This window comes from Panulirus ornatus, chromosome 29 (genome assembly GCF_036320965.1).
Source record: "Panulirus ornatus isolate Po-2019 chromosome 29, ASM3632096v1, whole genome shotgun sequence".
NCBI lineage: Eukaryota > Metazoa > Arthropoda > Malacostraca > Decapoda > Palinuridae > Panulirus > Panulirus ornatus.
This window is the reverse complement of record NC_092252.1, coordinates 7,883,259-7,906,389: the sequence shown is the minus strand read 5'-3', so window position 1 is coordinate 7,906,389 and position 23,131 is coordinate 7,883,259. Positions and strand designations below refer to the sequence as shown.

Here is a 23,131-nt window from a genome sequence, read left to right as displayed (position 1 = left end):
TTCTTCCATCGCCCGTCTGTGAATAATGCCTAAGGGAGACGTGGTGTGTGGAGGAGGAGGGGGGCGAGTTGTGCGCCCTTATACCACCCTCCCTCCTGCTACCCAAACCCTAGGGCGGTGGGAGGAGAGCCCCTGTCCACCACCCTCTTTCCAGTACTCAATGGGGAGTGAGGCAACACCCTCTCCCTCCCGCCTCACACCATTCCCTTACCATGACACCCAAGGGTCTATAAGGAGGCGAACGCCCCCCTTACACCATCTCCCCCAATGCAACCACCACCACCTACGGTACGGTAACCTCTCCCCCTTTCTCTCCCAACACCAACCACCCTCCCTCCATCCTCTCCCTCTGTAGTAAAAAGAGGGGGTGGGGGGTTTGGTTCTTTCAAGCATTGCATAAAAAGGTTATATAGCGCCTCTTAAAGAGTTGATGGCTCCTTGGCAGGCGGGAGGCTTCGCGAGAATAATAAAAGAAAGGGGCAACCCTTTATCAGGGAACTTAAAAAGTCGTGTCCTGAGTATTGAAACAAGAGGGGCATGACAGTACACAGAGCTGTGTATAAGACCTGTGGTTATTTAAACAGAGTATAAGACTTGTGTATACTTAAACAAGAGGGTATGATGGTATACAGGGCCAATTATGAGACTTGTGGGTATCTAAAAAAGAGGGTATGATAGTGTCCAAAACCAGTTATGAGACTTGTGGGGGTTTTAGATATGAGGGCATAATACTTGTGGGTATATTAAGCAAGAGAGCATTATAGCAACAGATAAGCATGAGACTTGTGGGTATTCTAAGCAAGAGAGCATAATGGTATACAGAGCCAGTTATGAGACTCGTGGGTGTCTTAAACAATAGCGTATGGTGGTATACAAAGCCAGGTATAAGACTCGTGGATAATTGGGGAAAGAGAGCATGATGTTACACAGATCTAAGTATAAGACTCGTGTGGACTTATTAGCTGACGTAAACTGTAAGGCATGAGTTTTATCAACATCATTCACAATAGTTTCTTAAATAGAGGACAGTAGGAGCCTAGCACCTCGAAATGATGTATACAATCCAGTGTCAAAGGGAAACGTAATTGTCCCCCCCCCCCTCCAAACACACACACACACACACACACACACACACACACACACACAGAAAAAAAAAAGTTTAAAATCGTAACTGTAAAAGTCTAAAAAGTCTTGATGCAAGACTTAAAATTCTCCAATAATACAAGAGGATTACGATGAAAACTGCTATTCCAAAGAAGGAAGGGCTTAGAAATCCCCGCCTGGGTCTTAAAACCACTTGAGCATATGATTATTCATAAGGGAATGAAACCACATTACGAATACATTTACTCGATAAATGAGTCAAACACATGTTGCCAAAGGATCAAAAAAGAACCTCTGAAAATATGGAAAAAAATAGAAATAATAACGAAGTCTTTCAGAGTTCTTCAAAAGCAGTTTCCATTACTCAAACTTTTCTTTTAAGTGTACAAAGGTTTCGAACCTGTTTAATAAGAAGAATTTGGTCCTTTAACAAACGTGCCGGAGATCTTTCTTCACAGAGTCGAATCGTTTCTCACATTTTGGAGGGAAAAAGATTGTAATTATTGCTCGTTCTTAGATCCCAGTGTGTCACACTCTCGTTCGTTATATGAAAAAGAAAATATGCGATACAGTTTCAAGTTGGATTTCAAACCGTTTACGATCCCAAAGGGGGGAAGGGAACGGAAGAAATATAAATATTCTAAAAGCCTTTGTTTATAAGGTAAAGTAGATGATATCACAATTTTGATGGTAGTTAGTGATGGTGATTGGGTTGGTAAGTGATTAGCTTTGGTAAAGTATGATGAAGACTTTATATAGACATCATACCAGTAGCTATTGAGGGTTATAGATTATTATAGAGTGATTATAGTACTATGAGTAAGGACCCATAGGATGCGAAAGTCTTTCTCAAGAACTAACTTACGATAGACTTACGAGAGATTCCTAAAGGGCTTACGACAGACAGAATTATAACGAGAAACGTGCGACTTCCCACCTTGCGACACTGAAGAGGGAGAGAATCACAGCGCTTACGATGTCGTATCATTAGCTCTCTCTCTCTCTCTCTCTCTCTCTCTCTCTCTCTCTCTCTCTCTCTCTCTCTCTCTCTCTCTCTCTCTCTCTCTCAGCATCTGTCTATCACTCACCTCAGCCAATTACCTCAAACCACTCAGCATAAATCCTCAAGGAAATTTTTTGCCAGGGATTTTTGCAACGCGTTGCTTCTGTAAAGGATAAGAGAAAAGGAAGGAAATCATCTTTCCCCCTTCTCTCCTTCCCTCCCCCCCTTCCAAGCCTTCCCCCTCCCCCTTCCCCCTTCACCTTCCCCCTCCTCCATGCCCAACGAAGGAGAAAAAACAGCAGACAAACATCCCCGCTCTTCTCATCTTACCTCCCACCCCCTCCAGCATGACATTTTGACATGCAAACTAACCTCAGAGATATTCGGGTCCTTCCCTCATTTCAGGGTGGCAGCGTCGGGGTAGAGAGAAGGAGAGAGAGAGAGAGAGAGAGAGAGAGAGAGAGAGAGAGAGAGAGAGAGAGAGAGAGAGAGAGAGAGAGTATTTTTTCCCCTCTACCCCCCTCAGTCCAGCTTACCAATTAAGGGCCTTACTGAGCCTTTGCACTGAAGCACCCCAAGCCCTTAGGGAAGCATGGTGAAGAGTAAGGGTATAAAGGGAGAAGGGTTAAGGAGAGATTCCCAGGGTCAAAGGTCATGAAATAAGGTAATTGGTGGTTTCAGGGTTTGATGGTGTTGTTCGAGGAACAAGTCGGAATAATTTGTCAGTAAATGGTGATTCCACTCTATTGTGGGTCAACAGAGAACAATTTTGGCACGGTAGCTTCGAGGTCAAAGGTTAAGCATATCTGAACTGACCGTTTTGAGCACGACCATATGGCCTTTAAACACGATGACGAGGACCCATGAGCTCAGTACTATGGCCCATAAGCAAGACGGAACGACCCTTAACCCTTATGCAAAACGGGGCAACGCATGGGTATGATGGCGTGACCTTTGACCTGACCCATGATAACACGGTCCCCATCGGTCAAAAACTGACAGAAGGAACAAAAGCCAAATGATGCTGGCCAAACCCAACTTCCTCGTCATCCCTCAGTGAATAATAGAAATAACAGACTTTTCACAGACTGGAGTAACATCTCTTCAATTATCTATTCTAAGCAACTACATCTATCCTAACTCTACATGCTGAAAAACTACAATTATAAATATCAATTGTTTGCTATTACTTTTATTGACAATTCTTCTTTTTATTTCTTATTATTACATATTCATCTCTTTGTTTATATTTCTTGTTTGGTATTCCGTTTTCTTTCACCGTCCTTCCTCCCCGCCACCCTCCGCCCTCGTCTTTGGCTCTGTTGGCCACGAGAAATGCAGGAGGCTCTCCTCGAACACACGACGCGGCAAGCTGTGCTTTATTTAAGGCCGGAAATGGTTCTGGGGAGTCTGTGAATGGCTGTGAGTGAAGTGCTGGGAAATACTTGAGAATCCCGTGAAATGATTTTGAATAAAGTGTACCACAAAGGCTTCTGGTTAGGCTTGAGATCATTCTCGATAGTTTGAATGTCTGTGGAGATTTCGTAAGATATTCAAAATTGTTGAGTTTGACTCGTTTCTTCCCCCTCTCACGATTTCGGTAAATGTTGAAATAATTCTTATCGTGAACAATGTATGATTTAACTTTGGTCTTTTTGGGGGGATCTGCCATCATGTTCGCTTTAGATTAAAACAGTTGAAATGCCGCTCCTTCAACAGTGGCATTGAGACGTAGGAAACTTGACCTTATTGTGATTTCTATTCATTATTGTTACTATTTTGATGTTTGTTGCATTATCTTGGAATCAAAGCCATTAAGCACGACTGTACGACCTTGAGCACGACGGTACGACCCTTGAGCACGACGGCACGACCCTTGAGCACGACGGCACGACCCTTGAGCACGACGGTATGACCTTTGACTTGATCCTCCAGGGTCACATATCAAAGGCCAGGCCATCACACCCATGGACTCCTACCCTCGTGTTTAAGGATCGTATCGTCGTACTGAAGGATCGTATCGTCGTACTCAAGGATCGTATCGTCGTACTCATAGGTCGTACTGTCGTGCTCGAGAGCAGCACCTCGTTCTTAAAGGTCGTAACGACGTATTCAAAGACTGGATAGTCAGTCTCAATTATCGTAACGTTGTGTTCAAGGGAGATCAAGGTCGAAAGAATCAAATCCCCTTTTTTGTTGGAAATTTCATTTTGTGTGTGTGTGTGTGTGTGTGTGTGTGTGTGTTTCCTATTCTTGTACGTACATCAGATGGTCCTTGGTTGATAAGGAGGATACCAGTCAATCAAATACTGCAAGGGGATCTTCCTCGATCCTAATGAGATACTTCCTGGCTTTGATTTGGATCCCATTGTGCCTGATTGAAGAGGATGCATCCCGAAGTACATATAGCATGGAGAACGTAGTGATGGGGCGGGTTCCTCTCTCTCTCTCTCTCTCTCTCTCTCTCTCTCTCTCTCTCTCTCTCTCTCTCTCTCTCTCTCTCTCTCTCTCTCTCTCTCAAATTTTATCCCGTACTTACATATTTTTTTTTTCTATCGGCCCATCAAACGACCCTCGACACATTTTTTATGCCCGGAAATCAAGCCGAGAGGTGTCACTGTCCTGAAGAAGAAGAAGAAGAAAGAAAGAAAGAAAGAAAGAAAGAAAGAAAGAAAGAAAGAAGAAGAAGAAGAAGAAGAAAGGAAGCCTGGAAGTGGAAACCTCCCTGTGTTTACAGTGTGACGTCACACGGCTGGCGGGATTGGAACAACTTGTTTACGTCTAACTCCATCGTTTTACAGAGAGAGAGAGAGAGAGAGAGAGAGAGAGAGAGAGAGAGAGAGAGAGAGAGAGAGAGAGAGAGAGAACTCTGCTGGCGTCATTGACCCCCCCTCACAGCTGTCGTACGTGGAGGTCAAACTATTTGTTTTACACACGCGCCAGGATGTGTGCCACACGCCAGGTGAAATGAATATTGAGACGCTTGTTGACCTGGTCGATGCCATCTTCCCTGAATGGAACAGGATGACGGGAAGGGAAGGGAAGAGGGGGGCGCAAGGCCATTTTTCAATTTTCCAGTTCCTGGGATACGAGAAATCAGTGGTCGACGCTGGCTTCTTCTGGGCCGCTGGGTCGAGGCCTGGATGCTGCAGTTTGGGGTAAAGGGGGAGATGGGGTGGGGGTGAGGAAGAGGGGGAGGGGAGAGTATGGCTCATAGTGTGGGGGAAAGAAGGGGGAGAGAGGGAAGGGGTAGATGAGTGCTAAGAGTGGGAGGGTGGGGGGAGGATATATATATATATATATATATATATATATATATATATATATATATATATATATATATATATATATATATATATATATATATATATATATATATAATATACTAACTTAAATACCTTTCTTTTTCCATTCGATCGAACCTTGGAAAATTTAAAAAGGAATGGCTGGCAGTTGTAATTTTGGAGAGAGAGAGAGAGAGAGAGAGAGAGAGTAGAACAAGTAGTCCCCATATTCACACGAATATCCCTCATACTACGTAGTTATTCCTCATATTCACACGAATATCCTTCATACTATGTAGATATTCCTCATATTCACACGAATATCCTTCATACTATGTAGATATTCCTCATATTCACACGAATATCCCTCATACCATGTATATGTTCCTCAAATTCCCACGAATACCCCTCATACTACGTAGATATTCCTCATTCACACGAATACCCCTCATACTACGTAGATATTCCTCATTCACACGAATACCCCTCATACTACGTAGATATTCCTCATATTCACACGAATACCCCTCATACTACGTAGATATTCCTCATATTCACACGAATACCCCTCATACTACGTAGATATTCCTCATATTCACACGAATACCCCTCATACTACGTAGATATTCCTCATATTCACACGAATACCCCTTCCAACTAAGCAAAACAGTCCTCATGACAAGATCCCTCCGTTGCACCGTAAGGTGAATCATGCGCTCCCGAGAACCAGGGTTCGAGCACGCCCGGGGATTCTCCATCGGCGCCCTCATAATACAAGAGCAAATATGAGGCGCGTGTCCCTCCCTCCACGAGCCGAGAGAAGGAACGGCCATTGTAAGGGAATTTTTGAGGAATCTTTGTTCTCAAGCTTTTATAAAATGTCTTGGGAGGGAAGATATACAATATAGGAAGAAGGGTGAGGTAAAATTATATGATCATATTTCCGTATTGACCTCACAATTGGTGGTGAACGAGTGAGTGTTGTGAGGAGGGGGGAGTAGTGTGGTGGCGAGCTATAGTGTGGGGTGGACCATACACTATGTGAAAGTGATCATTATGATGGAAATGATGAGAATATTGATGTGAGAGTGTACGTGGTGTCGTTTTACACACACACACACACACACACACACACACACACACACACACACACACAAACCCATATATATATATATATATATATATATATATATATATATATATATATATATATATATATATATATATATATATATATATTGTTTTCCTTATGCTTTACGACCTTTGTACTTTTCCTATGATTCTCAAGTTACCCCAACTCCCCATCTCTTCCCATAAACCCCATGATGCCTGTTTTCCTCCTCTTCCCTCCCTCCCACCCAGGAAGTTCCCTGTGACATCTATTCCTCCCCCGCCATGGTGGTCCACGTAGCCACGGTTTATGGGGGATATTCCCCGCCACTCGATAACAGGCAGACCCACCCAGTAAAGAGAAAGTGTCCACCATCATTCCGGCCATATGCCCACCACACCACCCCTACCCCCCTTTGCGAGAGATCGGGGAGTATCGGCCGATATAAAATCATAATCGGGACCACGGCGCCAAATTTAAAGTTTCCTTGGACAAGCACAGCTGGTTAAGAGACTATAAAAGTCTCGTGTTTCGAGGATGGAAGGGGATACAAAAAGGGGGGAAAAAAATGTCTGATGTAGTTGGTTGTCGTGGCTATCCTGAGGCTGGGGACTTTCTTCTTCCTCTCGTATCGGAGGAAACTGAGGAGTCTTTGGAGTGAGAGTAGATGACGTATGGTCTTGGTATATATATGGCAGGCGAACATATAGGTCTTTATACACGATCTTTTAAAGGGTAAGGAGGGTACTAGAGTGACATATGAGGTATAATGCATTTGTCATGATATCTACATTAACCCAGCTTTGTGCACGACGGTACGACCCTTGAGCAAGACGGTACGACCCTTGATTAAGACGGTACGACTTTAGAGGACGACTTTACGACCCTTGAGTATGATGGCCTGGGCCTTGACCTGACCTTTGAGGTCACTCTCATGTGGGTTATGGGGGTTTCTAGGCTCTAACTCTTCCATGCACTCACTTCAGACCTTCTACACTCTCTCATCAAACCTCTCACATACTCACTTTAAAACCCTCCTAACACACACTTCAGACCTACTCGAACTCACTTCAGATCCTCTAACACACACACACACACACACACACACACACACACACACACACACACACAGCCATTTCAGACACTTTACTCAGTCATTTCAGGCCCTTTCACCCAGTCACTTCAGGCCTTCCTCACACATTTCAGACAAACACATCCTCCGACATCACGGCTTTAATTTCGTTTTGTGAAGGAAGAAGAAGAGGAAAAAAAAGAAATGAGAAGAATGAAGCATGAACGTCCACTAACCTCAGGTTCTGAAATATGAAAAGCACATATTTGCAGGTCTACTGTTTTACATATTTCAGCAACTTGTTCTCAGAGTTTGAGTGAACCAGTATTCCACGTCTCGACCCACCTATCCCAAGGTAGTCATGTTTCCATCTTTATCTCTCACATGTAATCTGTTCTATAATGTATCAAATATTCATCAATATAACTAACCATGCAATATAACCCAAACGCTCCAGGTCCTCCTCATTCAAACTCACACTCGAACCATCCTATCTCACGCGTCCACAGACCCTGTTACACCTCTTTTACTTAGCTTTTTCCTTATCTTCACGTTTAACATTCGCCTTTTCCAAACTCTTTAATCAGCCTGTGGAGTTTGTCACTGGCGTCTGCTATTAGAGCCGTGTCATCTGCAAACAGCAACTGATTCACCTTCCATGCACCCTCTCTCCCTCGCCACCCCACACCTGAAGCATACTGTAGACCTGTCCTTTGCTCCTAGACCCTTGCATTAACCTCCCTCTCCATGCCATCCATGAACGTGTTAGACACCCATAGCGACCTCACACTCCCTTAACGCAAACCCAGATCCACCGGGAACCACTCATGGTACTCCATTCCGACTCGCACAGACCCCCTTTGTTCTCCCAAAGGAAAAAAAAATATCCTCACTGTAACACAGTGTCGTCAAAGAACTTCTCACTCCAAAAAAAATGCCCTTATTTCTCCGTCTGTTACTGGAATGATCACAACCTTGGAGCTGCAGCAAGGGGTCCTAGAGAAATCACACACACACACACACACACACACACACACACACACACACACACGCTCCTAAACAGTCTGCTTAATGATAACAAACTTCAGTGACATAAAAATTACGTAAATGGCAATAATTTCAAGGCAATGTAAAGATGCTTAAATGCTAACACGTTACAGTGATACGAAAACTATGCACACGGCAGTAATTTGTAGGAAATGGAAAGATCTCTTAAGGGAAAAAAAATATATATAAATACATATACATATACGATATATTTCTTCTACCTTAAGAAGTACTGTCCGTAACGGCCATATATAGCCATGAATTCTAGTAAGAATTCTTTTCAGAGTACCACTAGAAAAAAATATATATATTTATATAAACTGCTCTTCACCAGCCGGGCGAAGGTAGGATTTATGTAATCAGTATTGCTACAATTGGAATATATTGCTTCGTTAGCCTAAGTAAATCTCCTTATTTCTCTCGATTTTTCTCAAGGGGGATTTCACGTTTATGTAATTAGGTCACAAGATTAAATCTAGTGGAGTGGCAGGCGGACAGCCGGTCCCTCCCACAGTGTATACAGGAAGACTAGTTCCTCCTGCTGGTAAAATGGGTTTGGTTTACGAGGCTTACTTAACTGTGAGGGTATGTAGCGCCCAGGACTTTATATGGGACTTAAGTCAGTTGTTGGGATATATATATATATATATATATATATATATATATATATATATATATATATATATATATATATATATATATATATATATATATATATATGTGTGTGTGTGTGTGTGTGTGTGTGTGTGTGTGTGTGTTAGCCGATGCCAGATCATCTATCAACAAAAATTAAAAGTATGGTTCATGACATAGACGCGTGAGTGGTGGTGTGGTGGTGTGGTGGAGATACGTGCTTGGTGGTGGTGGTGGTGTTGGTGGTGGAGACAGTGTTGGTGATTAACAAGGTACCGGATAGTAGGTGTCAGGGGATAGTGGTGGATAGCGCGCCTTTACATGGCTAGGGTGTAGTGATGGATAAGAACTATCCACTTAACAGGTGAGGATAGTGTTAGGATAGGGGAGAAACAGTGGATAGGGAGATCTTGAACTCCTCATCAGGGCGAAGACAGAATAGGGAGGAGGGAGCCTGCCTTCCTGCAGGGTCAAGACAGAACACAAGGTAAGGGAGGGAGAGAGAGAGAGAGAGAGAGAGAGAGAGAGAGAGAGAGAGAGAGAGAGAGAGAGAGAGAGAGAGAGAGATACCCCCCCACCCGCTTCCCTCCCTGCAGACTTCTTCATTAATATGCAAATGAGTTCCTCTCAAATATTCACGGGACGAAGCAGCGATACAGTGAGAAAACGTGCCGGAATATTTTGCCAGTTGTATTTGTTGATGTTTTTGTCGAGTGTCTATACTGTATTAATACATTATTTAATGTCTCTGATGTATTAATACAAATCTAATGTTTCTGATGTATTGATACATTATTATCTAATGTCTCTGATGTATTAATATATTATCTAGTGTCTCTGATGTATCAGTACATTATCTAGTGTCTCTCATGTATCAATACATTATCTAATGTTTAGATGTATCAATACATTATCTAATGACTCTGATGTATTAATACATTAAACGCTTGTTAACCTGTAATGTTGGACTTGTTTCATATCGTAATGACCGTGTCGCCCTTACTGTAATGGGTCGTTTGAAAGCAATTCCATAAATTATGTATAAAATTATCTCATTTCATCTATCTGTTTATCTGTTCAACTATTAATCTATCTATTATATCATCTTTTATTTATTCAATCATCTCCCCCTTCATTTCTTATCTATTTTTCATCTATTTCTACACTTAGTTCATTGACTTTCTAGTTCCATATTTTATCTATTCGTCTCATTGCTTTCCATTTACTTATTCTTTCATTTCTCGTCTATCTGTTCATTCACTTACTTGACCTTCAACATGGTCATTCGTTATATTTCATTCTTCATCATTTTTTTTTCTTTTTTGCTTTCACTTGTAGTTGGTGTTTTCAGTCCAGCGGGGCCAGCGAGAGACGCATTTCCCTTTCAGACCAGCCCCACAAGGCACTTGAACCTCTAGCCCAGGCCCCAAAAGGTCACCTGAACCTCTAGCCCAGACCCATAAGGTCACTAGGGTGTTCAAACCAGCCCCACAAGGTCGTCACGTCCAGTTCATCCCCTCAAGGTAATTAGATCAACCACACCAGCCCCACAAGGTCATTAGAACACCTAGACCATCTCGAAAAGGTCACGATGGCCTCCAAACCAGCCCCACAAGGACACTAGAGCACCCAGACCAGCCCCACAAGGACACTAGAGCACCCACAAAGCCCCCACAAGGACACTAGAGCACCCACACAGCCCCACAAGGACACTAGAGCTTCTACACAGCTCCACAAGGACACTAGAGCCCCCACATAGCCCCACAAGAACACTAGAACATCAAGACCAGCCCCCACAAGGACACTACAGCACCCACACATCCCCACAAGGACACTAGAGCACCCACACAGCCCCCACAAGGACACTAGAGCACCCACACAGCCCCACAAGGACACTAGAGCTTCTACACAGCTCCACAAGGACACTAGAGCCCCCACATAGCCCCACAAGAACACTAGAACATCAAGACCAGCCCCCACAAGGACACTACAGCACCCACACATCCCCACAAGGACACTAGAGCACCCACACAGCCCCCACAAGGACACTAGAGCACCCACACAGCCCCACAAGGACACTAGAGCTTCTACACAGCTCCACAAGGACACTAGAGCCCCCACATAGCCCCACAAGAACACTAGAACATCAAGACCAGCCCCCACAAGGACACTACAGCACCCACACATCCCCACAAGGACACTAGAGCACCCACACAGCCCCCACAAGGACACTAGAGCACCCACACAGCCCCCACAAGGACACTAGAGCACCCACACAGCCCCCACAAGGACACTAGAGTACCCACACAGCCCCACAAGGACACTAGAGCACCCACACAGCCCCACAAGGACGCTAGAACACCCAGACCAGCCCCACAAGGTCCACTAGGACTCCCACAGCTCTGCCAGGCTACCCGGCCCTCGCGTGGTGATTCATCGACACAATTGCTGAGTTGAACCTGAGTGTGGAGGTCTCTTGGTGGCAGAAGATGGTTACTGACTGTCCTGGGGGCTTCTGCAAGAGACATGGGGTCAGGTGGATGGTCCGGTGTGGTCCTCTGATAATGGGGTCTGTGCATGGGGAGTGGAGGTAGGTAGGTGGTGTCTGCAAGCGACATGGGGTTCATCAGTTGTCCATGGTGATTCGCATGGGGTTTTTGGTGATGGGGTGGGAGGGAGAGTAGCACGGTGGTGATGGGGATAGGAAGGATGGGGATGGGGATAATGGGGTAATGGAGTGAGGAGGATACTAATAGCAATGAGGGTTGTAAGGATGTGTGTGTGTGTGTGTGTGTGTGTGTGTGTGTGTGCCCATCTCCTTATCCTCCTCCCCTCCTTATTATCACTTTTCTCCCCTTATCTGCCCCTTCTCTGCCACCCCTCTCCCCTCTCTCTATCATCCTACCCCAACCCCTCCAGACGCATTCCCCTCCCCCACCCCTCACCAAACCCCCCCAGCAATACCCACTTGTTACCAGAAATTCAGATGAGACCCCACTTCACATGGGTCACATAAAACCCACCCAATTCACATGACTCACATGGAGCCTCTTCACATGCATCACGTCCTTAAGCCCCCTTCACACGGGTCACAGAAGACCCACTTCACACGGGTCACATAAGACCCACATCACATGGGTCGCATCAACCCCCCTTCACACGGGTCACATGAGACCCGCTTCACATGGGGTCAAATGAAACCCCCTTCACAGAGGTCACACGAGACCCACTTCACACAGGGTCACATGAGACCCACTTCACACAGGGTCACATGAGACCCACTTCACACGGGTCACATCAAGCCCACTTCACACGGGTCACATCAAGCCCACTTCACACGGGTCACATGAGACCCACTTCACACGGGTCACATCAAGCCCACTTCACACGGGTCACATCAAGCCCACTTCACACGGGTCACATGAGACCCACTTCACACGGGTCACATCAAGCCCACTTCACACGGGTCACATGCATATTCATCGGGCGTATCCATTACCGGGGGTTGCCTAGAACTCCCCTCCCCCCCTAATCCCCCTTCCCCTCACCCCACACTAACGCGGTCATTACCATAGGCGGGTCGCTGGCGTTGCTTGGGGGGAGGGGGGGAGAGGAGGGGGATAGGTGGTGGGGGGTCGGGATGGGAAATCGGGTGAGGAGGGAGTGAGGGGAGGGAAGGGAAGGGGAGGTGCCGGGCGGTGCCAACTCTCCCCCCTTCCCCTCTCCTTCCCCTACTGAGCTTACGGTATTCTGCCGGGAATTTAAACCAGTATTTTGGAATTTTGCCGAGACTGGGAAGGTACACCTACAAAAATGCCCGTGTGTAAGTAAGTTTTTAGAATTAGATATTTCTAGAATAATAAGGAAGGGAATTTTGAGGATTACATTAGATACATTCTAACACAAGATTTTTTGTTTCTTGAGTATAAATGTTAGTAATGTGAAAATGATACGTGAATCTGAACACATCATTTGGTAGTACCTGTAAGGACGTGATCATATTTCATGGTTCATGAGACATAAGGAGCTTTCGGGCAATTAGCGGTGGACACCGGGGGTAATTAATGAGTTTTATTAATTAATGATGAGCTCCGAGGTAATTGGCAGGAGATTTGAGGATTCAACGAGGGACATGGGTAGTTAGAGACAATTAACTCGACGGCAAAATAAAATTACTTTAGGAATATGAAGCATTGCTTGAAAAGTGCAGGTAATTGGAGACGCTAACAGGTGATTAGTGGGACACTAGTTAGTAAATAACGACTCATTAGCACAATAATGAGAGGCTCGTTAATAGATGGAGAGATAACTAACTGGAGACTTGTCTAATTACGTAGAGACTTCAGGATGATTAATCAAAGTTTTGAATTACTGAGGAATTTATGGGGTAATTAGTGTAACTCCAATGTAATTATTGAGACAGTGAGATAATGGGACTTTGCTCATGTTAGTGGAGACTGTGCAGTAGTTCTTAAGATGAAGAGTTTCTGATGAGAGATTCCTAGAGAGCGAGATGTCTCACAAGAGGGAGAGACACGTAGAGAGAGAGAGTCTCATCTGTCTCGTGAAATTGCCATAGACCTGATGAAACTGACGTGAAGAGAGATACCTAGACAGCATACGAAGTTCCGAGAGACCGAGAGACATGGAGAGACTTCTCTGATATGAAAGGAAGTACACGAAAGTGCATGGGAATGTACGGGTGTACAGGAAAGTCCATTACAGTACATAGGATCGGGTACAGGGGTAAACAGGGTTGCGGAGGTGACCATATTAACACAGTACATAGGGTGGGGTACAGGGGTAAACAGGGTTACGGAGGTAACCATATTAACACAGTACATAGGGTGGGGTACAGGGGTTAAACAGGGTTACGGAGATAACCATATTAACACAGTACATAGGGTGGGGTACAGGGGTAAACAGGGTTGCGGAGGTAACCATATTAACACAGTACATAGGGTGGTGTACAGGGGTAAAGAGGGTTACGGAGGTAACCATATTAACACAGACCCAGTTAATGTCAATACTCCTTCAATTGACATTTCTCCCTGGAATTATCATTATCAATTCCTCCACTTTCGAGATAATGTCATCATTTATATCAGTGATTGCTTAACCGTCCCCTCAGAACGAACCTCTCTCAAAAAAGAAAAAGAAAAAATGTATATATATGGCCTTCACAATTTAAGATCTCCCCCCAGACTTAGAAAATGGTGATCGGGTTACCCCCTCCCCCCACAATACCGGGTTGCGTTTTCTTTTTTTTTTTTTTTCTAGAAAAGAAATCCCTTTGCCATTGTTACTCCTGTATTTCCATCGTCGCCGCCAGGCAGGATGGGCATCACCCTCAACAGAGACGTATATAAAACGAATTATCGTCGTAAATGAGAACCTTAACGAGGGTGTGAAATCTGCGCAAGTTTTCAATTCCCAGAGGCGCAATATGCAATTTGGCGGTGCGGGCTTCAGCGGAGATGAAGCGATACGCCTCTCATTCGCGTCCTTGGGTCCGCCTCACTGATTCACAGACTCATGAAGGCGAGGGAGATACAGTCTTACCCATCCCCGACCCTCCCCGACGACTCACTCACTCTCCGGCGGAGGAGACACAAGTGGGTAGCGGTTCGAATCCTGCTGTTGGAGAATATTGCATTTTCTTGTGGAATTGCATACTCAGTGCATATGGATGGGATGGTGAGGGAGGTAAATGCAAGAGTCTTGCATGTGTGAAGTCTCCTGTTGGGGTGAGTGGGAGGGCCTGGGATGTAAGGCAGCTGTTGTTTGCTGATGACGCGGCGCTGATAGCTGATTCGAGTGAGAAACTGTAGAAGCTGGTGTGTGAGTTTGGTAGAGCGTGTGAAAGGGGAAAGTTGAGAACAAATGTGAATATAATTAGAGTTATTAAGTTTAGCAGTGGAAAGAAACAGGTTAGTCGGGATGTGAGTTTGATTAGAGAGAACGTACAGGAACTGAGATGTTTAAGACACCTGGGAGTGGAAATGGAAGCGAATGGACCCACTGAATCTGAATTGAGCCACAGGGTGGGTGAAGGGGCTGTGGTCCTGGGCACATTGACCTGAAACCAGGTGAGCAGTGCAATAGAGAAGTTAAAAAAAAAAAGGCAGGAAAAGGAAAGAAAAAAAATCTTATCAGGTGACCTATATAACGTATATGGTTTATTAAGTCTCCCCTCTTCACTACATTGTCCACGTTTTCTTTACCCTGAAGCTCCACAGAACTAATCGAAATATAGTGATTCTCACATGATCCCATAACGGGTGAAATTAGGTCCCCCCCTACCCCCCTCTGACCATACACAGACTCTCTCTCTCTCTCTCTCTCTCTCTCTCTCTCTCTCTCTCTCTCTCTCTCTCTCTCTCTCTCTCTCTGTTTCTGAAGGAGACGACCACACACACACACCCCTCCCCCCAAACCCTAACTCATACGTTATCATACCGATAAAAATTTAGCGCGGTATTTAACCAGCTCATTAGAGTGAATTTATAATTATCTTTATTTGCTTCGTCTGGTCCTAACGACGCATGCCGAGCGGGCGTCCATATTCCCCGGGTGCAGACCACACAGTGTCAGGCGCAGACAGGCCTTCCCTCCCATCCTCCTTCCTACAGGCCCCGGCGGGGCCCCCCGCGCGCGCCCCTCCCCCGAGCGTTAGGTCTTCGTAAGCCCCTCTTTTATCCAGCGGGGGCCCCCCAATGCTCTCCAACTTTCATTAGTGGGTTCAGTAATTAGCTCGCGACGATAAACTGTGCTCGTTACAAGTTCTCACATAACTTCTCCCTGGACAATGTAAGCATCATTTTCTGTTTTCTTTCTGTATGATCGGACGATCACTCACGACCTTTCCGATAAACCAACATTTAAAAAAAAAAAAAAAAAGAGAACATCGTACAGCGGGTATTCATCTATCTATTTTTTAAACGTTTTTCGAAAAGTCTGATTCAGTGGGTTTTTTTTTTTTTAACGATTCGCGTATGTGAAAAAAAGGCTCAGCGGAAGTCGCCCCGACACTTATGAATAAATTTCACATTATTACCACATGGTCGCTGCAGTTTAAACCAAATTACTCCTAAGCGTTCTTAAAGAAAAAAATAATCGTCCTTCATCTCATCCTCAAAATTTTCCGAAAACTGTATTGCATTTCTTAAAAAAATGAATAATAATTCATAAAGTTGATTATCAGTCACTGTGACCTCAGTGTAATTTACATGTGCCATTATCATTTTGTTTTTATTATACTTAACCGCCGTCTCCCGCGTCAGCGAGGTAGCGCAAGGAAACAGACAAGGAATGGCCCAACCCACCCACATGCACATGTATATAAATAAACGCCCACACACGCACATATACATACATATACGTACATTTCAACGTATACATACATATACACAGACATTTACATATATACATACATACCCACGTACATATCCAGAACTAACTATCAGTCCGTTGCTCAACGATAGAACTTTTCACCTGTTCAGTAAGTCATGGTCAACGAGTGGTTAACCATCACGAATATTTCGAGGAAGATCCCCTAACGAATATCCTCCACCGGCGCAGCGCTCGCATGAATTCTCAAACCGATCGCTGAATTATCCGACCACGCAGCCCCCGTTGATCGTAAGCGGACACCCGCCACTTCGAAGGATCTCCCCGAAGATAAAGTTTAGATCGACTTCGAAAAGGACCTTCGGGTTATGCGAACGAAGGACCTCCTCGCTCCTTTCTCCCTGAGCCCCCCAACCCCCCTGAGGAAATCCATACAAACGGGTATGGAAATCAGATTTCCAGTTCCAGATGACACACGCTCTCTCTGAATCATACAGCCATTCTCCAAGACCAACTTTCCCTCCATACACATCTTCGTATGGATGCTTACACACCCTTTCGACCAGAGGTCCTTATGATTTCGGACGATCATGGCTGCGTCCAAAGGGGCCCGGGCGAATTCCAGGCACGTTTCCAGGTAACCGTGTCGTCGGCATTTTAGAGGGGGGGCGTCTGGAAGGGTTTCGACATCCTTTCCCATAACTCTCAGATTATTTTCCTGATATCAGTAATCTCCCTGCCTAACCCAGGGACATTTGGGGACTATCCTCTCAAAGATCAGGGAGGATGTTCCAAGAGATTCCGTGATCGAGTTCAGCCTCTCCTTCCCATCTCCCTGAACGAGTTCAACCGGTCCTTCCCATCTCCCTGAACGAGTTCAACCGGTCCTTCCCATCTCTGTGAGCGAGTTCAACCGGTCCTTCCCATCTCTCTGAGCGAGTTCAACCAGTCCTTCCCATCTCCCTGAACGAGTTCAACCAGTCCTTCTCATCACCCTGAACGAGTTGAACCAGTCCTTCCCATCTCCCTGAACGAGTTCAACCAGTCCTTCCCATCACCCTGAACGAGTTGAACCAGTCCTTCTCATCAGCCTTAAGTCTTACACAAGTCTCATACACACGTTCAGGGAGACTGAAATCAACATGATCATTCCTCCTCGCACGTCTGTCGGTTCTGACCTCCCTTACGGCAGACGAATTTCCCTGACACGTATCCTGAAATCTTACGTTGACCTTCAGATGACCTCACCTTTACGCCCTCGATTGCGATAATGACCTTATAAGTTCATAGTAAGCTACCTTTCTCATATTCTTCGTAGCAACTTCTGTACGAATTCTTTGACAGTTGTCATTTGAACTTCGTATTGATCAAGTGTGTGCGTGTGATGACCTCACATGACAACTTCGTATTGATCAAATGTGTGTAATGACCTCATGTGATGATCGCATTCCTTAGGAAACCTATATATAATGACCTAGTTAGATTGCTAATGACCTTCTAATGACATTAATACTCACTCACCCCACCCCCCTCAAGATGACCTTGGTTGACGATGACTGAGAAGGTCAGATTACGTGACCTCATCGACCTACGGGAGATCTTATCGTTGACCTTGCACGTCATCACTTCGACGTAGATAGCAATACCTTTTCACACCGATCTGAATGATCACTTCATCGGGTTCGTCCTCTGGGTGATTCTTCTTCTTCGTCGTGGAAAGCAAGACTTTCCAAGAACTTCTGGAGGATTAATGATGCCATTCCATACAGTCGAAGTTGGATGAACCCGCTTCGAATTCTCTTTCAGATTTTGATATCTTTTTTTTTTTCCATTCAGCTTTGGATTATGAAAAGTTTGAGTGATATGTGCTTTATGGTTCATCCAGATGCTTCATATTGTTTCGGGGTTCATGACGGTACGACCCATCCATGGGTTTGATGGTAGGCCTTTGACCACAGTCAGACCTCGAAGGGTCAGGTCAATGCCCAAGGGTCGAATCGTCTTGTTCGAGGATCATACCGTCCTACTCATGAGTTTAAGGTCGGGACTAAAGATTTTTCACATTTTCTTCTGATCCTGTAAATACCTTAAGTCAGCTTTGGATCCTCTATAATGAATTACGAATGCTTCAGATTTAAGCATCGACTCTTCAAGTGAGATCCGAATGTTTCATGCCAACTATAGATCCGCAGAAGCGGGTTAACATCACCTACGATGCTGCTATGGTATCTAAGACTGTTTAGGGATACGTAAGATCGAATCTAAATCCTTCAGACGTCTGGAGAATCCTTAGAATTTTCACCGAGTACTTGAAATGGTTCCTCTGGTCTTAGAATCTCTCGGTAGTACTTGATCCCGACATGACCAAGTTCGGTACAGAATACTTCAGGTTGTTCCCTGTTGTTTGAATGTCTTCCTGGATGTTTCAGATCAGTGTCGATGATAACAAGAAAGTCAGGGTGTGTCAACTGTCTCACTGTCAGCTCTTGAAGAGCTTGTCTTGCCACACTCCGTGTAGTCGTCTGCTGTTGTGTATGGCGAGTGGTTTTTTACTCTTATCTTCGCCTTGGTCATCCCTTACCTCTTTCCGTCTAGCGATCGGTCAAAAGTAAGTTGCATTCGTCTATTTTCATCCAATTTCTTTTTTTCTTAGTCTAGCCATCTGAGCTGTCGCGTAGTGTACTTCTGCAGCCAATAGAAGTTGGTCCGATTCTTTCTTCTTTCCTTCGTTTGCGAATTTGTAACTACACACACACACACACACACACACACACACACACACACACACACACACACACACACACACACACACACACACACACTGAGAAAAACGTAATGTAACAGGAAGAGCGGTCAGTTCTGAGCAGGAAACAGCCATCTCCTCCCTCACCAAGTTGTCGCCTAAAGTAAAATCAAAAAAAGGTTTTGAAATAGATTTCGTTATATTCCTCTTTGATTTCTAAAGTAAGACCTCCAGCGTTAAGCGAGCCGGATCGAACTATTCTGTAAGACTTTGTTGTATGAATTCCTCGCTGTAACCTTACCCACGCCATCCGTTGTTTATTCTGTACCAGAAAAACACGAAGGATGATCCTTTTCAAAGGACATTTGTAGCAGATGGGAAGTCGCTGGTTGACGCACGAAACACTCGAGGCAAAAAAGAAAAAAAAAATATAAAAACTTCAGAATCTTCTTCTGTTGCTCCTTTTTTGCGAAATACCAGAAGACACATTGTATCAAAATTAGGAGAGGAAACGAACCTCTATACAACATGGAAATATTAGGATCACCTCCCTTTGCACAGCAAGCCTTTGGAGCCTCTGTCTTCCACTATTCATCCCTGGGTTGGTTTTCAAACATCCCCGCGTATAATAGACATTCGATAAATACTTATCATGCTTGAAGACTGCATGACCGAGAGACGACAAACAGACAAAGGGACGGGAGCCCTTTGGAGTTCTGATCCTTTGATGATTCCGAGTTGTTGTTGTTGTTGTTTTATCATATCTTCGTCTACATCCACTGCCACACATGAGTGTTCCAGTGTTCCACTCAAGAGAGCTCGCAGACTGCTGTAGAAACATGGTGGTGTTGCTTTGCTGCTACGCCCTCTCTGCCACAGTCAGGGAGGCTTCTGCTGCCTCTCGTGTTTGACAAAAGGTTGTTAATGGCCTCCTCCCTCCTGGTCGACAAGCAAAAGATTGAGGCTGATGTTTAATGAGAAACTCATATTAACCTCACCGGTTGTGACGAGAAGTTTTAAACGTGATGGTGGAGTCTTATTGATGGAGGAGGTCTTATTGATCCCAGCTGTCGTAGAAGAGAAGCTGAGATTGAGGATAGGAGTCTTGCTGGTCCCATCTATCCTCAGCTGAGGAGAGGAGCAGCCCTTTAGTCTTGCTAGTCCTATCTATCCTCAGCTGAGGATAAGAGGAGCGCTGGAGTCTTGCTGGTCCCATCCATCCTCAGCAACGTGTAAAACTGAGAATGGGACCTTAAGGAGGTCTTATTGGTCTTAGGAAGAAGCTAAGACAGGTGCCATCCATGGCTGAGACAAAGCTAAGGGTAGGGATAGTACCTTTGAGGTCCTTTTGATGCTAGCCATCGCTGACAGCAAGACATTTTGAGAGGCAGTGTCTTACGTTTGAACCCGAAGCTTTGATTCGCATTACCTATTGTCGTCTTTCCACATTTTATTCTTCATGGTTGTCCTCTTGCTTCTCTCAAATGATTAAATGAAACGCCATGAAATAACTGGTTATTAAGTGCTACACGAGGGAGGGATAAATATCAATGTTGTTCTGGTTAATAATTGTTGTCCCATACGCGAAAGAACGGAGCAGCGAACAGGGAGTAAGTCTAACCTTACCATGTTCGAAACACGAGTCGGGTCACTGAAGAGGTCCATGCCAAGGGTCGTCAGGTTCACAGAGCACGACCCATGCCAGCACACGGCGCTGTTTCTAAACACGACTCGTTACGACCTCACGCAGTATGGGCCCTAAGTACGTCATGCGTACTTTCATACGTACGACTATCCTAAGGTGGTACGACCTTCGTATAGTTACTCCATATAGTCTGGTTACAAATGATAGCATTCACTAGGTACCATGATACCAGCTTTCACACCTATCACGACCCTGAAACCCACTGCAACCCCTGATACCAAACCACGACCCCTGACACCAAACCACGACCCCTGACACCAGCAACGACCCCTGGCACCAGCCACGACCCCAACACCAATTCCACGGGGGTTGACTCCCTGTGTAGTCCGTGAAATGAGAGAAACTTTTTCCTTATTTAACGGATGATGCCAGACGATAACACGGGGAGAGAGAGAGAGAGAGAGAGAGAGAGAGAGAGAGAGAGAGAGAGAGAGAGAGAGAGAGAGAGAGAGTCTCTCTCATCACATGACCCACGACAGTTTACATCAGTAAAAAAACAATCTGTACCCTTAAAATGATTTTCGCGTCGACCATATTACGCTTATGTGTTTGGTCTAATTCTCTCACTGTCGGTAATGAATAAAGAAAATAATTATATGATCTAAAATGTAATCAGCGTCCATGAATACGATTCAACTGTGCTCGTTCATCCTTGTCATTCACAACGTCTAACATGCCATGAACTCGTTACATAAATAACATTGTCTCGAAAAATAGCAAAAAAAGAGGGAAAAACAATATAGATTTCCCTTCATTTACATATTTAAATCAAGTTGTCATGCGCCCTGACTTGTGTTTTCATGATGGGCGATCGCTGGCAGGAAGGACATACACATGGTTGGTCATGCTGGTAATTGTCCTCGCATGACATTATCGTCCATGACCACCATTGTGTATACTGACGCGGTAGAACAATGAACTCCCACACCACCAAAATAAATGTGGCAGTAAATGAACAATGTACATTTATATGCGTCCCCCGACACCCACCCACTTCTCCCCCCCCTCTCCCGCCAAGCGAGCGGACGGATAACGAACGGCTTTTTCAAATCTGTGACTTTTAAATCAATTAATTCCTTTATCTTTCGCTTACCATATCGCTATAAACGAAGGGATATAGTTTTATTGATTCAACAGTATATTAGGAAGAAGTGACGGCATTCGATCTTTTCATCTATAATGACTTTCGTCTCTCAATTGAGATTTTGGATATGGAGGAGGGGGAGGGATGGAGATAGTTGCCAAGGTCCGCCAGTCGCCGTCTGTTTACCTTTCGGACTCGTCAGAGATGCTTTAGGGTCACTTTTTAACCTGGAGAGAAATGCTTCCTCTCTCTCTCTCTCTCTCTCTCTCTCTCTCTCTCTCTCTCTCTCTCTCTCTCTCTCTCTAGCACTGGCTTCTCAGCCGCCCGGGCTTTCCGCATTTGAAGGTTGGTGTCTTTTTTTTTTTCTTTTTTTTTTTACCGGAATGACCAAATACAGATTCAAATGAGTTTTCTGGTGTGGTCAGATCTGTTCTGTTATTACGGCTCCCTTGGCAATACGGCCATTAATACACGAAAGCCATCTCCACTGTTAGAACATTATTGACCTTTATCCAGTTGGGCCGAAATTCCCCTAACCCCAAACTCCGAGGTTGAACCGTACGTCCATTATTAAAGCATATATGATATTTCATGCCTTAGTCACTAAGTGTGCGCCGCGATGTCATGATAATTCTATACATGTCTGAAAAATCCATATACGCTTCTAGAGCGAGCAATGGACCTATTTGGGTTCGGTAGCACAATCAGTCTATCTATCTATCTATCTATCTATCTATCTATCTATCTATCTGTCATTATCAAAGCCATCCCAAAGGATGGGACAAGTCTATGCAACCCCTGAAAATCACAAAGCTAAGTTGAGATAGACATAAAATCCAGGAATACACAAGCCTTTCAGAACAGTGTATACTTGTAACTAGAAAAAAATACGTTAAATGGAGGTAATATATTTCATTGTATCATAAATCTACGATAAAAAGGATCTAACAGCGTTGTGTTGATGATATGAGTGAAATCGAGTCGTTCACTGAAAG

At 44.6% G+C, this 23,131-nt stretch overlaps 1 protein-coding gene across 1 annotated transcript in view; it reads right to left on the bottom strand.

Annotated features, from left to right (window-relative positions):
- Rbp6 (RNA-binding protein 6) overlaps positions 1-23,131 on the bottom strand; it is a 1,275,347-nt gene that overhangs the window by 48,081 nt on the left and 1,204,135 nt on the right. The window lies entirely within an intron of this gene.